A 15,330-nucleotide genomic window follows, 5' to 3' on the forward strand; every position below is an offset into this window, starting at 1 on the left:
ATTTTATAATTTGAGTTTTTCACTGTGAAAGTCAGACAAACACATCTGAAAACTTATATGTACATCAGTTCAATCTACTGTGGTACGAGCAAGGTATGTATCTTTTGGAAACTGTCTTACTTCAGATGTTAGTTAGTTTAACGATGCATTGAACAATGTTAGTTTAATGCTGGTCATCTTTACACCACAAGAAAACAGAAAGGCTGGGACCTAAGGAAACCTAAAGGCACAAAGCTACATTTAAACAAACAGCCAAGCACAGCACAATTCAAACAAAGGGGTAGAAATACACTGAATACAGACAGGAAACACCTGGGTTGATGATGAGGGGTGGGGCTACAGATAGAACACAGGTGAACTGAATGACAATAACAGAGCAGGGGCAGAGCGGAAAACCTGCATGGGGAGAAACAGAGAGACAACGGCTAAGGGCTGGGTGTATGAATACTTGTCAGTCTTTAGCTGGCTCGTTAGGCCTTATTTGACTTGATAGCAGTGTCATTAGGAAGATCCAGCTAATTCCAGAGTGCAATCAATTGCCTGACTCTTCAAACCTTTTGACAACCCTATAGACCCAAGATCCATATTTGTGCATATGACACAGTTGCTACTTTATTAGATTAAATGTCAAATAACTGCAGAAAATGTAAATTTTATCTATATGTTCACACTATGTAGTATATTGTATAAGATTCTGTTCTAATTGAAGGTCTTTTAAAGGCCAATAATCATTTAGAAACCTTTGTTTCAAGAGTATACAGCACCCTCGACCCATTTTAGCAACTGTGCATACATGTGTCCGTCTTGCAGTGAAGTGTGCATTCCCCATTCTCTTCCTGTCAATCTGCCCAGGCTGAGATTCACAGATAAACTCCTCGCTTACACCCTTGACTTAAAGGTATGCTTTCATCTGCAGCGAGCACTACAACACCCAACAGATCAAAGTCTTCAGTCCAGTGTGGGGATGTGTGTGTGTGTGTGTGTTAAAGGGCATGAAGGAGGTAAGGATGTACAGCAGGGCTGCAGCACAATTACCATGCTGGACAGCTGACGTTATCATAGAAAAGCCACCAACACAAAAGCCAAGGTGAACCGGACTCTGGATTGCATATTCATCCCGGTCACTCCAAAGAACCTTGTGTCCTTGATGTTGTGCTCTGCTCCTCTGCAGGACTCACAAACGGCACACATTTATAAGGGCCTTCCCTTTCAAGTGTGTGACATTGCTTTGTTAAAATCAATATGTAAGAAACACTCGCATTAATTATACTCTTGGCCAAGTGGAGAGACTGAACGCAGTCGGCCTGAGCGGTTATGATTTTTTTAGATGTAATCATGTTTAAATATAACAAAAATCAATGCACACCTAAATCAATACAAATACTTACCTGCTGCATACAGCCTACTGTAAATCAATAACATGTGGCTTAAAGGGTCCATTTTGTGTAAAAAACACATTTTCCTCGCAGTTACGGACGTGTTTGATGTAGTATGTAAACACAGTTAAAGTTTCAAAGCATATAATTAATTCCCTAGTTTGCACAGTCCACAGATTTAAGCAGCAAAAAACAGTCTGCATTGAATTCAGTTGCTGTGACGTCATAAAAAACAGTACATTTACAAAGGCCTATATCCGCCTCCTCCATCTACATAAGCTTAGCCTGCCCACCTACATTAACGTTAGGAGGAGTGATTTAACCTGAACTGCTTTTTAAATGAGACTCGATACAGGACAGCCACAGACATGGCCAATCAGAACAGAGATCATTTAAATATATCTTAATATTGTACTGTTCTATTCACATTAGAACAGAGCAGATTTTTGTTTGACCTCACATTGCTTTCCATAGAGACATGTGGCAGTTGTGCAGTGACAGTGCAGTGTAGGAGTTTGAGAGAGCATAAAACCTTGAGATCTAAACTTTATGCAAATGAAAAGTGAGTTTTCCAGGTGGCAGCCTTTCAGACTGCTGTGTTGTGGTGTGATCCATCATGAGTCACATCCATATTTAAATTAATTCTGAAACCAGAAGATAAAGGAGAAGTTAGTGGGAGATGTTCACATTGGTTTGACATTTTTATAATCCAACATTTTCACTAGCACTTCAGCAGAACACTTGCCTAGAACTCTAACGTAAACACAGTGTAAGAGGACCATTACATTAGCAGGCTATTTGTAAAGATGGACATGTAAAAAGTTATTACCACTCACATCTTATGTCACATGTCTCGCTGACATCTCGTCATAGATGCCACCCCATTACCTGATGCTCAACCCCAACTGGACTAAGTTGCAGTACACAACATCTCTGATCTTGCCAGAACCTTCTCCCCATACAAACACACTCTGCACCCTGCACTTACTACTGGAAACCCTATGCAGTCACAGAGCAAAGACACACCCAGAAAGACCTTTCCCCACCCACACTACACCTGCCAGTTATCATTCTTGACTCATTTTGCAAGCTTGACTCATGCAGATTTCTTCTCTAAATCATCCAGAGAATTTGACCCTGAGGTCACTCAGGTGCTCGTTCAGTCTTCAAGGCTTTACTACTGCAATTCCCTCCTGGCTGGTCTTTCTATATGTGCCATCAGGCCCTTTTAACTGAGCCAGATTGCAGTGGCACAACTTGCCTTCAATCTTCCTACGTTCAGCCATGACAGCCGTAACTTCTTTGCTGGATTCTTTTCACTGATGGGCTTACTGATGCTCACCTGCAAAACCATCCTTTTCCTACCTGATGGCAATGGTCAAGAGCCCTTCAAGCTTCAAGTACAGCTAGGCTTGACCCACCATCATTTAAGATGCACAGAAGACAAGCATGCTCTGTCCTGTTCCCCTGGGTGACCGAACAGCCCAGTCAGTCCAATCAGCCCAGTGCAGACTGAAGACCTATCTCTTGCTAGAGCGCTTAGTTTAGCATTAACCTTGCTATTATTAAAGGTTGTGATTGCTCAGGCAGGAGTGGGTAGAGTAGTGAGTGAATAGAGTGCATCTTTTGTATCTCGGTATTCATGCAGACTCCTGTATTTGGCAGTAGATGTATATTTGGACTCTAGTCTATAGAGATATTTTTAAATGTGGACAACTAAGCACTTCTATTAGCAGCTCTGTTTTAGACTGGATGCAAAATCCCATACATGTAAATGTAAATGTATGACCGTTGGTGTATAAAACCACACAAATGACATAAGTGGACCACCTTCTTCTTTTAGTCCATTTTTCTCACTCTCGAAAATTCAAAAAGCTTTCCCATGCATCAGCCTAGTGTGAAAAGCAGTAGAGGATTTTCTATATGTGTTCTATGTGCTGTGAAAGCACAGGCACATGCCAGGGATATCAAACAGCTTTGAAGCAGTAGGGAATCTCACTGGTTGTCTGCCTGCAGGCTTAGTTGAGCTCCTAATATCAAGCTGGCAGTGGACGGGCGTTCGATCCCTCCGAGACAAATCTAAAAGCTCTGTCTAAAGAGGAGAGACTGAGCAGATGATTCGGACGGGGAGATGACTGCGTGTATGTTTATGGGTGTGTGTCATGATGGATGGCGTGGTAGATCCCGATGAAATGCATGTCATTTGCTGTCAACTGTGCTTTGCTGTTTACTGAGGCTTACATTTATGTTTCTGAACTGATTTTTTACTGATCGCTGTGTGCCATGAGCACCAAATCAAAAAACTACTTCATGATAGCATAAGTGGTACAAAATGGGTGCCAATCAGCCAGTATAAACAGCAGGATTGTCAGGATTTACACATTCACATACTGTAAATGCAATTTCTTCATTTAATTTTTCATTTGATTTTGTGCAAAACTGTAACACTTTACAGTATGTTACCTATTTACTAACCCAAAAACAAATCATCATTATCCTCATATTCACTCAACATAGTCCAGTACATGGTGACAGTGACAATACAGCAAGGCATGCCCAGGCATCTTTGTCCTCTACCACTTTCACCAGCTCCTCCTGGGGATCCCCATTCTCAGGCCACCTGGGAGATATAATCCCTCCAGCGGGTCCTGGGTCTTTCCAGAGGTCTCCAAAGCACAAGCTGTACTCCAAACCACTGCCAGATACCAGAGACCCTCATCCTATCGTTCTGCTCACCTCATTCCATTGCCCACTTCTCATTCTCTTAGCCATTGCCAAGAGTCCCTGACCATATGTGAGGGTGGCAACATAGATTTAGTGGCAAATGGAAATCTCTGTTTTATGGCTTAGCTATCATAAACTGCAGTCGGGCATAGCGACAGCATTACTGTAGCCGCTGCACCTCCCAATCCTTCTTTCCATCACTTGAACAAGATTCTGAGATACTTAAAGTTTTCCACTTGGGGCATATTCACACCCTTATGCATGCCATCCTTCTCCAGGATACAACCATGGCCTCAGACTTGGAGGTCCTGATTCTCATACCAAGTGCTTCTTGGACACTGTCCATGTGCTTTATACTGAACTGCAAACCATTCTGATCCCCCGTAGCCTGATTTTCCAGTAGCCTCCAGCCTACCTCCTGGACAGAAAGCATGTTTCTTAGGTTTAGGTGTGTCTCAAAGTATTTCTTTCAGTTCCCAACAATGTTTTCAGCTGAGAGTGAGGACTAAACGGCTTGCATTAGTGGCCCCAGCACTCTATATTCCCAGAACATCTCCCAAAGGATCTCTCTAGGAACACTTTCATAAGCCAACTCCAGGTCCAGGTCTGAATCCTTCTGAGTCTGAGGTTCAACTAAAAGAAAGACTTCACAGTACTCTGTCATAGACTTGACGATGGGGCTAATAAGTGTGATAGTTTGCACATACTCTCTGGTTCCCCTCCGGCACCCCAGTGTGCCAGTATAGAGGCACTGTTCCCGAGGTCCACGCAACATTGCAGAGGTGTGTCAACCAAGACAGCATCCCCAAGCCTTTCAGGTGAATTTCATCCACTTCTGCATGCTTGCCACCTCAGTGACTTTGGCAGGATAAATGGATCCTGACTTCCCAGTAGCCTCCAGCCTACCTCCTGGACAGAAAGCATGTTTCTTGGGTGTAGAAGTTCCTCAGCGCACAACAATATTCTCAGCTCATTGCCCACATGAACGTTGAACTCGCCCAGCAGAGTGATGGAGTCAGTGCATGTGACCTTCTCTAGAATTCCACCAATTCCAACTTTCTTCAGGTAGGCCAAATACTCTGAACTGCTGTTGGGACACATTCACACACAACATTGAGAGTTTTCCTCTCTGCAACACAAAGTCCCGTTGAGGCAACCCACTAATTTGACAGGAGAAACTCCAACTGTGCAGCTACAGACCCTACACCCGAAGGATTTGACATTTCATGTCTCAAGAGTCAAGAGTTTCTATCACCACTATTCAGGGTGCCACTCTTGCAATCTGAACCTTGTGTGATCGGTCCGCAGGGTCTTCCCACGTTCTCTGTTTGTGTTGAGCCTGACTTGGGTATGTGGGTTGCTTCACCACTAAGTGCTCGCTTGCACACACTACATCAAGTGGGTAGGTGCAGGTGTAGGTCACCGTTTCTGGTCATGGTCCTTAGATGAAAATGATTCTAAATTAATTCATATATGTTTTGGTTTTAGTCTCTAGTAGTTACAACTGGTCTACAAAAAAACATAAATTTCCTAAAACCAGAACGATTGGATAAAAAAAGACACAATTCATTACCTTTCTTTACTTTCTTGATTTATGTTCCTGGTCCTAATAAATATGATTTACTATAACGTGAAATTCTAGTGTCAGCACAATTGTTCAAAATCATGACTTTTGGCTGTAAAATATCTTCTGACACAAATACCAACCAATAACATTGTGTTTCACATCCCCTCAGTACTTAGTACTCCTCCTCCTCAGGGGTGCTGTCAGGGATTTTGGGCCCCACAACTCTAATTCTAATTCTAATTCTGCCAAATACTCAATTCATACGTTTTTTAGAGACCCCCCCCCCCAACCATACAGTGCCCCTGCTCCTCCTATCAGCAAGTAAAACACTCCGTTTTCTGTAAGGAGATTTCCGGTTCACCTTCATATTTTGCTTATTTTCATCATCTTTCATTTAATCTTCTAAAATAATGACCTTTTTGTACTTATTATGCTTACAGGGGCTGCACTTTTAGTCTGTAAACTTGACTCGTATTTCTAATTCTGTACCAGAAATGTGACTGTAATTACACCATATCGTGACATTTGTGTATCATTACACCTATCCTTAATGAAGCCAACAGCATCAGCACACAGTGAGCATTACTGGAGCTGCAGGCCAACTTAGGCAGGCAGCAGGGAGGCAGCCGTGATTCGTTTGCATGGTGAGCCGGAAGATTAGTGTCAGACGGAGCTGGAATTTCCCTCACCATGGGACACATTTGCATATTTCCTCTCATCTGTCCCAGACTCAGCTCCATCCAACCTGCAGCTTTGAGGAGGTCGAGCACCAGTACACCCCCCCCCCCCCCACCTCGTCTTTTCAGTCACGCATAGCACAGGAATGCGCCTGACGGTGGTGTTCCTGAGGGTAGCACGAAACTGCCTGCAGCTCTTTAGCTTTGTGTCTTTGTTGTCAGTTCATTTTGATTGGAGTCAGTGTCTATCAACGTCAGAGCCAATCACCGTTATGGCACAAAGTGCCCTCGTTTGCACTGGCCACACTGTGTGCTCCATGTGGAGGAACGTGTGTGTGTGTGTGTGTGTTTATACTGGGGGAAGGTAAGCGTGATGTTTAAGTTTGAGGAACTGGCTCTGATCCAGGCACGTTTATGGAATCACTCCTCAGAGCTTACACACTTGGGATGCCAAGCAATGAAAGCTTTTAAACGCTTCGGCCCTGGCGTGCTGTTCCTGCCTGAAACTGTCCTCGCCATGTGCTCTTTTCCATTCTGAAAATGCGCTCGGCTCCCGCTGCTCGCCAAAGGAGCACATTATTTCTTTCTTTCCAGCGTCACCTCAGGGCTTGCTTTACCAACATGAAGAGAAGTTGGCTGCGGGGAGGCTTAGGGAGAAACTGCTGGTGCCTCACCTTCTGTAAGAATAGCTTCCAGTCCATTATTCCCTTTAATGCACTTTTTATCGAAGGAGAATTTTTTTACACCCAAAAGGGTGTAGAGGGTCTGGCTTAATGGCTTTAAGTGCGATCTTTAGCACTTAATTCAGATATGTCACACGGTATGATCAATAGCAGCTCTAGCTAGGACAAGACAAAAGAGCTGAGTTCAGTAGTGAAAAAAGTACACTGATTCTAAGCGAGAGGGACAAAAGGGACAAGTGATGCATTTGCTATGCTCTCTGCCTCTACTTACTATCAACGTATATACAAGTGTTATTTTTCTACATCCACATCCTCTGCTTCTCTCTGCTACATGACATGACAAAGCTGTACAGTGTACCCTTCTAAGTAATGGCTGTTTCTGTTGGTCCTCTTCGGCAGTAGACTGGGTGACACTGAAGAGCTCAATGACGCTAAACATGACATCTCTAACAGTGACCTCCACAACAATTAAAACGAGGCCTTATCTTCTTTCTTTCTTTTTTATGTGAACAGAAATGGTAACACAGACATTGGATGACTGGGTAACTCAATAGAATCACCTGTATCATTTGTGTACCTGTACACTTCTCTGCGTGACTTTTATTACACCCTAAGGATTACCTATCTGTAACTACATGCAAAACAGTGCAACTGGCTAAGCTGTTCCCACGTTGTAATAACAGGGGAAAAAAGCCAAACATTACTGGTGGCTTCCAGGAGTTTCAGAGGTTAAAGTAGCTAAATGCATTCATTAGCTGGTATGGTGGAGGTGGGGACCCGGTGCTTTTCTTAGAGTGCGTAGGTTGCCTGGTGATGCTGCATTAGGATCAGTTCAAAAAGAGGAGTGGCTGACTTTGTGTGGCAGTGAAGACGTGCGTTAGGTCTTTACCTTCTTAGTGTCATGAACAAAATAAACATTAAAAAATAGGGAGAAAAAGGAGAAAATAATAATAATAAATATATATATATTTTTTAATCTGTGGAGATTTCAAAAGAGCAGTACACATGTAAGATGGACCAAGAATCTTGCTGTACAAAAATCCCCCAAATTAAAACTGAAAAAGTATATATATATATATATATATATATATATATATATATATAGCAAGTATTACAGATACATATTATAACCTGTAATACTTGCCAAAAAGGAATGATACTAAGTACTGAGGTAACTAATGAAAACAGAACAGCAAACCATGTTACTGATTTATTCAATTTTTCCTAAAAATGTTACATTTAATGAGTGGAGTTGTAACTGGCATAAAGTACATTTAGACTAATGACCTTCTCTCCTTTACCTTCTATCTTTCTACTATACCTGCCCAAATATGGCATAAAACATTTATTAGCTCCTTTGCTACTGAGCTCAGAAAGCAACATGAAGTGGGCAGTAGAGCCAGTGCTTCCAACAGCTGGGTATGGTTGCTAAGCAACATCTGACAAACCAGAAAGACCATCAAGCTAGCAAGCTTAGCAACTTAAAGCTACAAAGCTAAGTGGGGTTTTTCTTTTGAACAACACAAGTGTTTGAGGTTCAGTGTGTGTCACTTTTATGTACTGAACTCTGATTATATCCACTTTACCATGGCCACGGTCCAATTCTAGTGGAAAGCCTTTCCATATTAAGTCCTATGGTTTTGGAATAATGGTGGACCACCACACAGGGGTTTGTGAATGTTGATATACTTCTGGCCATGTAGTGTAGTGGCCATTGCTATGCTAGAAATGGCTTTAAAGGCTTTTCAGGCCTCCAGCAGATTTGTGGATAGGAACACCAAGAACCTCCACGACAAACAAGCTATAAAAAAAACACTTCCAGTTAGCAGTACCCCTAGTGAGAGAGAGCTTGAAGAGATCTTTCCTCCAGGGAGCTGCACTGAAGCTGCACCTTCTTCAGCAGCACCTAATCTCATCCTGATCCCTCTCTGCTCCCCACAGACCCCAATCCCCCAAGCTGCTTTTCAGGCAGCATGCTGATGAGCTGCCACGATCACAATCACCACTCTCACGCTCATTCTCCACCTGCAGGGTACAGATATACAGTGTAGAGTCAAAAGTTCAGACACACTGAACTGAATGTATAGCCACATTCACATATTATTAATATTTAATAGTATTTAAACAGAAGGTGTGTACACAAGCTGGAGTCAAATTCCAAACAAAATGAACATGGCAATGGACCTTAATGACAATTCCGCATTACATGGACATCTAGATTACAGTCGACAGTGGGATGTGGAATGTTTCTGTGGCAATGGGGTTCAACAGTTATGTGTGTTATAGGGGTGGGCAAAATGGTAAAAATATATCATCATAACACTTCAGGGAAATGATTGTGATATTTATCACAATTTTCTATTTAGTTTTGTGAGTGAAAAATGAGTGTATTGTGTACATGATTTCTGACAGAAGTAGCATTTTTGTTAAGCTTGTCAAGCTTCAGAAGTCAAGGCGTTGTTGGCTGTTCATGCTGAGGACGTCATGTTCTCTTCCTAGGGAATTTCATGGGAGTATGATCACTGTAGTTAAATACTGCTTAAATACTACATGCTATGCAAGGCCCTTCAGTGGTTCTTTACACTAAGTAAAATTTTAAGATGATTGGTTCAATAGCAATTTCCCCAAAATGATTTCATCTGTTGACTTCAGTTGAAATTTTAGAGAGTTAACCCAGATAGAATTTTTTGGTTAGTAAAAAGTTATGTGAACGATATGATTTTGGTTTGGGTTTTTTTTATTCTCTGCTGACAATGGACTTTTTAAATGTGGCACAAAAAGTTTAAATGTATGATTAAATGTTTAATCATAAAAACCTTTTTATCAGTATCAGAAAATTCTAAAAAGATTATTTATCAGTGCGATTATGTATCAGTTTTATGTTACGTTGTGGGAGAAATTCTCTAATAATGCTGTAATGCAAACATTTTCACATTTTCAGAACGTTCCTGGAACATTATTTCTGTAATGTTACAGACTAACCTTTCTGGAACCTTCAAAAACATTGCTGAAAGTTCCTATAGCGTTCTCTTATAGCCTGGAAGAAGGAAAGAAGGTCAATTTGGGGATATGTTTTTGCGTTTATAATATAATATAATATAATACACACACATATATATATATATATATATATATATATATATATATATATATATATATATATATATATATATATATATATATATATATATACGGGTCATGAGTAACAAACAGTGAATGCCACCACAATTTTGACTCATAGCCTACTGTTTATACAATGACCACAGGGGAGATCATGCTTTCTCAGAGACAAGATACAAAGGCTTATTGGTACGCAGTGGCCTTTAAATGTACTCACTTACTGTAGGAAATTATTCATGTCACTTATGGTGACCAGGGGGAACCGTACTAAGTGAGGAGTGAGGCATTAATAACTCATGAGTAAATGTTCTGATGAAGAGCAGGTTGGCCTTACTGACTATTAATGTGATCTAAGGCAGCTTCATGTATGTTGGATGATTATTGATCTTAGCGAAACGCTCGAGTCACGTCAATCTCTGCAGAGCACCAGAACACTTCGATCAATCTGAGGGAATAACTCCTTAACCTGGCCTGCTTCTCTGTTTCTCTCTGTCTCTCTCTCTCTCTCTCTCTCTCTCTTTCTCACACTCCTTCCCTCCTTCATTCACACATTCTTTCTTCAGGATTATGCAGCAGGGTTATTTTAAAATTGCTCCCTGACTTCGTATAATCTGGTTAAGTGTTTTTCATCGGAATGTCCCCGGTTCTCGTAGTGTCTGTGGTTCCGCAGCACTGTCACCTCTGGCTTTTAAATCCAAAATCGCTCCAGAGGGCTTTTCCGCTTTATCCACTTTGCCCCCTCACACTGATAACTGTCTCGCCGAGGTGTTAAACAACAGCTTCACAGCCACTTTCCCCTTGCTTAATCCCACTGACTGTGGCGGTGTTAAGAGCGTTAACACACTTACTTGAAAAGATACAGCAGACCAGTGAAGTAAGCCATGAAAGCAGTGTGCACAAGGGCAACACACCAGTGCAACACACACTAACACACCACCACCATGTCAGTGTCAGTGCAGTGCTGAGAATGACCCAACACCTGAATAATACCTGAACTTCGGTGGTCCTGTGGGGTCCTGAGCATTGGTAGGTGGAGATGATATAATGGGCTGAATTTATTACAAACCAGGGGTGGTCATAATATTCTGATATGACTTAGTATATTTCTTTGTAATTCTCTTTTAATAAAAGATATTATAATATAATATTAATAATTACAATAATTATTCTTATTATAATGCTGGATTTAATAATGAATTGTCTGTTACAGTTATGAGAGAGAGCAACATCTCAGCCAACTTTTTAACCATCACTGTCAAAACTGACCCACCACTCCAACCTTAGTTTTGACTGATCTAGTAAGAATTAATGGTATCCATGTCTGGCCTGCTTCTGGGCAGTCATTCATTGGGGTATGTGGGTCAAATATGGGGGCTAGATGTGGTCTGGCATTGGGCTGAATCAATACTGCTAGCTGGGTCACTGTAGCTGCCCTAAATGATGATAGTGTTATATTAGGGCACATGTTATTTGGTCAGCCTTATTAGAGAAGTTAGAACTTCTTCTCTGTATAAAACCATGACTGATTATGGCATTGTCTTCTCAACATTACCAATGTTTGTAGCCAGTAAACAGTATGATTAACGATTATTACTGAAACCACTAGACAAATACTTGTTCCAAACTACTATAGACTTTCAGATGGCAGTGTTAAATAAAACTAATAGCGTAGGCCATTAAAGGCAATTCAAATTAGACTAATAATAAAAAAGCACTTTGCCCATTGGATGGGTACATGGTTGTGTTTGTTGTAAAACATAATGCATGGCATGGACCACTGCAGTAAAGAATAGAAACTCTAGAATAGAAGTCCAGTGGTTGCATCTCACTTGCCTACACAGTGCATTCTCTACCCAATTGTACCTGACGGAAGGACTTCATGATTAGGTGATGAATTATGTTAGGTGCAGTGATGCAGTGAGCAGCTGAAACTGTGCAGGCCCATGGTTTCCCAGGACTGCTATAAGTAAAACCTGCAGTGCCGTGCAGGATTCTCCTCGACTGTTTGCTGTGGGTCTGGTGTGGTGGAGACTTCATGGCATGGGCCACCGTGCGGAGTGAGCTGTAAAGGGATGGTACGCTATTGGTAACTGACATAGGCAGCTGTTCTGGGAATATTACACACTTTAGGAGCGTATGTCACCGGTGGAGTGTTTGAAGCTTGAAAGGACTTCTGCAATGTTTCCCCCCCATCCCTCCATCTCCCTTTCCTCCTTTCTCCCTGTTTTTCTCCTCACTGAGTTATCGTTCTCCCTCAGGGAAGCAGAAGACACCGTGAAGTGCTTGATCTTCTGCCACTCTTTCAAGTCCACAGTTCTTTTTCCAGTGAGGAAAGTCTGCATTGGCATGACAAGCCGGACAGCCGACTACGTGAGGACGCTTTTTGCTGATGGCCCGTTTGAGTAAGAGAGAGAGAGAGAGAGAAAAAGAGAGAGAGAGAGAGTGGGGAAGAGACAGAGAAGACAGAGACTGAGAAAGAGAGAGGACGTGTAAGAGAATGTGAGTGTAAAGGAATAAGGGAGAGATGGAGAGAGAGATAAATAGAAAGAGAGGGAGCGAGAGAATGAGGAGTAGGAGGAGGAAGGATATAGGTTGAGAGAGGCTGTGAGAGTGAGAAAGAGAGATAGTGAGAGAAAGTCAAAGAAACACAGAGAGAGGGAGAGGGATGCATGAGATAATGAGAAAGAAAAAAAGGTTACAGAGAAACAAATGATCTGTTTACATCCGCCAGTAGCATGTGTTTTATATCCGGATCTACTTGTCATTAAAATGCGTCTCCAGTGTGACCAGATGAGACCCAATTTGCTTTCCTGTGTAAAAAATACACCAACAAGTACATAATTTTCATTACACTAACTATAAACAATGATTTCTCATTAAAGTTGTCCTGCTCTGGGAGGCTGTGAATGGTTTAAATGAATGGTGGGGGTTCTACCTGGAACAGTAGAAGGTTTCCCATAACGGTTCTAGCAGAGAATGCAATGGACCATTTAAAATGCAATACTACTCTCAGCTACTGGTAAATAAGCATGAACGCTAGAGCGCATACACATGAGAGAGAAAGAGAGAGAGAGAGAGAGAGAGAGAGAGAGAGAGAGAGAGAGAGAGAGATAGAGTGACATCAGGTGGCTGTGTGAGTGGTCAGAAGGCAAGGTGTGTTTCATACTGTGCTCCCTGCAGGATGTATTTTAAAGAAGGGTGCATATTTGTGTGTATGTGTGTGTGTGTGTGTGTGTATCTGTCTGCCTGCCTGCCTGCCTGTGTGTGTGTATGTGTGTGTTAGCTCTATCTCCAGCAGGGCCAGACAGACGGTGAAGTCATGGGGATGTGACGAACCTTGGTTGTATGTGTTCCTGGTGGTACTGCCCCAGGGGAGTTTGTGTGTGCGTGCGTGTGTGTGTGTGAGTGTGTGATGACAGGGAGCAGACTGGGGAGCCATGCCCCAGCAGGTGAAGCTGTAGGCGAGGTGTGGCCACTGCAGGCATGCCAGGTGCCCGTGTGCTCGGGCTCAGTGGAAGCTAGGGTTCAGTGCACTGTTTTGGATCACTGCTTCATCTCTCACTACCTGCCATCACTCCCTCCATCTCTCCTCATCACCTGACTCTGAAATGCTTCCCTGCTGCAGTGAATTCTGATACTGATAAGAGTCATGTGTTTGATTTACTTGGTTGTCATGTGAGCCATTGTAAATGGCTTCATTTTCCTTTCAGGACATCAAAAGGAAAGAATTTTAATAAATGAACTCCCTAAACAGCCCATGTGGCCAAAAGTATTATTACAAACTTCTATTACCATAGAATAGTCCCTGTGAAAAAACACCTAAATAAAACAAAATCCATTAAAAAATGGTTAATGATTTTAGGGATGCTGACATATATAGTAAGTAAATATATATGCAAGGGTTTGGGCACCCTCAGTCAAACTACAGGTGTTTTTGATTGAGTGCAGATAAATTCACAAATCTTCTACAGAGACATATTTATTTACACTGTAATACACAAATGCTGTATATGTGCTTAATTTGCATAAAATTATATATAATTGCACATTTATGGCACAATATGCACTCAGTGGATTTCATTGAGAGGTGTGGTCTTGTTATTTAAAGACAAATTAAGGAACTAGATCTGGAGTTGATTCCAGGTTTTGAATATTCCCTTTGATAACCCGAGGTGGCAGATGTACAGAAGTCCCATTCGTCAGTAAAAGTACAAATACACCATTTTTCAGGTACTTTGGTATGTGGTAAGTGTGGTTTACTGGATGGGTTTTTATTCAAGTAAAAGAAAAAAGATACATGCTCCAAAATGCTTTTTTTTTAGTAAAAAAAGTATTGATTTAAAAAAATTCCAAATCCATTTTTAATGATAGGTACATACAACCACTGTGTAATATAATAATGGTTTATGCTAGAACTGCAAATTCATGTGTATCACAAATTTATTTTGGTTTTAAAAATAATGTAAACTAACATAACTGCAATACTAAATTTGGCAGTTGTATATGTATCTCATTAAGGGGGAATGTGCTAATATTCTATATTCTATAATATAGAATACATAAAATTAAACATTCTGATATTTGATAAATACTAACAGCCCTTAATGGGCCTTAATATTTATAATTGTTTGTTTAAATGTTTGTTTGGTCTCTTTTGGCATCTCAGTTAGATTAAATCAAATTCATTTGTAAACTACATTTTAAATTATGCCACCCATCTGAAATCAACAACCCCTCCTCTGTTTTAATGTTTTGCCATTTCCAGTTATTTACTGCTCTGGTGAAGCAGCATGAAAAAAACAGCATGGCCAGCTCAACCTGGCCAAGCTAGACAACCAGTACGACTAAGCTTGACCATGCAGGTTGACCAGAATGATGGATCTGGTTGGTCAGCATGACCAAGTTGGTCAGCAAGTGTATGAAGAAGCTAGATGACAAGCATGACCAGCATGACCAAAATCAAATGCAACATACACTATGCTGGCCAAGAGCTGGTTAACCAGCTATCTTACCAGTATATTGTATGTTTCCGTGTTGTTGACCAGCTTTTCAACCATGACTAAGAAAGACCAGCTTAAACCATCCAAAACCAGCTACCAGCAAAAGCTGGTCCTGACCTTAGTTTTTTCAGCAGGGTGGTTTTGAAAGACTGGTGGTAAAACTACAGTTTATCCAGAAAAATA

Source organism: Salminus brasiliensis, chromosome 10, assembly GCF_030463535.1.
Source record: "Salminus brasiliensis chromosome 10, fSalBra1.hap2, whole genome shotgun sequence".
NCBI classification, from domain to species: domain Eukaryota; kingdom Metazoa; phylum Chordata; class Actinopteri; order Characiformes; family Bryconidae; genus Salminus; species Salminus brasiliensis.